Source organism: Pristiophorus japonicus, chromosome 21, assembly GCF_044704955.1.
Source record: "Pristiophorus japonicus isolate sPriJap1 chromosome 21, sPriJap1.hap1, whole genome shotgun sequence".
NCBI lineage: Eukaryota > Metazoa > Chordata > Chondrichthyes > Pristiophoridae > Pristiophorus > Pristiophorus japonicus.
Genome location: NC_091997.1, coordinates 66,313,176 through 66,315,165, shown reverse-complemented (window position 1 = coordinate 66,315,165; position 1,990 = coordinate 66,313,176). Strand labels below are relative to the sequence as shown.

At 52.0% G+C, this 1,990-nt stretch overlaps 1 long non-coding RNA gene across 1 annotated transcript; it reads right to left on the bottom strand.

Moving 5' to 3' along the window:
- Positions 1–515: 515 nt before the first annotated feature.
- On the bottom strand, positions 516–1,753 carry LOC139233697 (uncharacterized). The gene is made up of 2 exons (XR_011588200.1): positions 1,619–1,753; positions 516–1,121 (listed from the first exon to the last, which is right to left on the bottom strand). It is a non-coding gene; the product is annotated as an uncharacterized lncRNA (long non-coding RNA).
- Between the last annotated feature and the right edge of the window lie 237 nt (positions 1,754–1,990).

Sequence of the window (1,990 nt, the reverse complement as noted above, 5' to 3'; positions counted from 1 at the left end):
CACACTCACACACACACACACACAGAGCCACACTCACACACACACAGAGCCACACTCACACACACACACAGAGCCACACTCACACACACACACACACAGAGCCACACTCACACACACACACACACAGAGCCACACTCACACACACACAGAGCCACACTCACACACACACACAGAGCCACACTCACACACACACACAGAGCCACACACACACACAGTCACACACACACAGTGCCACACACACAGTGCCACACACACACACACAGTGCCACACACACACACACAGAGCCACACTCACACACACAGAGCCACACTCACACACAGAGCCACACTCACACACACACACACACACAGTCACACACACACAGTGCCACACACACAGTGCCACACACACAGAGCCACACTCACACACACAGAGCCACACTCACACACACAGAGCCACACTCACACACACAGAGCCACACTCACACACACAGAGCCACACTCACCCACGCACACACACAGAGCCACACATCACGTTTATTAGCTTAGTTTTATTTACAAAACAAGACAGGATCACAAAAAGAGGTTGTACTATTCCAGTGAGTGCGGTGGATGTGTGTGTGGGGGGGGGGGGGATCCACATTTCAGACGGGGATGAGGAGGAATTTCTTTTCAGAGGGTTGTGAATCTGTGGAATTCTCTGTCCCAGAGAGCTGTGGAGGCTGGGTCATTGAATATATTCAAAGCGGAGATAGACAGAGTCTTGAACTACAGGGGAGTCATGGGTTATGCAGGAAGTGAAGTTGAGTCTATGATCAGATCAGCCGTGATCTTATTGAATGGCGGAGCAGGTTCGAGGGGCCGAATGGCCGACTCCTGCTCCCAATTCTTATATTCTAAAGTTCAAACCCCGCCCCGAAGGTTTGTATGAATGAGCGCAATGTCTGCGGTAGTGAGGGATTCAAGTGGTTGTTTTGCTCAAGGCCGCTATGAGGGGAGATGAGTTGTAGCCAGCCCTCGGGTCAGCAGGCTGGTTGAAACAAGCTCACACTGCCGACAGGTCAGGAGCGACTGATTCTCCTGAAGGGCAGGAACCTGCAGGTCCGGACGACCATCTTGTGCACGGAGATCAAATGCCAAAGCTGAAAAAAGAGCGAATAAAATGCTTTGTTTAGAGAAACGGATGGTTTGCAGATTACACAAGTAAAACTCACTTGGTCTCTTGCTCCAACCCCCCCCCCACCACCCCCCACGGCTGATAGATTCTCACTCCCATTTCATCCCTCCTCTCCTAAAGCTCATCCTGGGGTACAGTTCGACAGGCACCAGGTACGTGCAGAGTGAGTTAGGCAACAACAGGCATTATATCTGGTTGCACTCGCTATGTGCGCGCTCACACACCCATGCACACACACACAGAGGCACCCACACACACACACAGAGGCACACATACACACACCCACACTCACACAGTACTACACCAGACCGCGTACTTAACCCGAGTGCAGTGCTACACCAGGCTGTTCATTTAGCCATGAGGTGCTATTGCGGTTTCTCAGTACGGGCGGTACCATGTGACACGGGCGGTACCATGTGACACGGGCGGTACCATGTGACACAGGCTCGCCTGCTCCCTCACCTGCCCAGCGTGCCCCCCGAGAACGTGTAGTACTTGTTGTAGTCGAGTCGTAGCAAAAGCTGGGCCAGATCGGCGTTAATCTGGTGATTGCGGACACTGGACAGGATCTTGAACAGCAAGGACGACTGACGACTGAAGCCCTAGGATTTACCAAAAACACCAAGCAAATCAGCTGCAGGCTAAAGGAGAATCGTCTGGGCTTTTAAATGCACGCCACAAGCAACCTACCGTCCCATTCATTGGTAGAGATCTCAAATTGCTGGTACTAACAGATCCTAATCCAGTGCTTATCCACCAATGATAGAGAGAGATGGAGGGGAGAGAGAGAGAGAGAGAGAGAGAGAGAGAGAGACGGGGAGAGAGAGAGAGAGA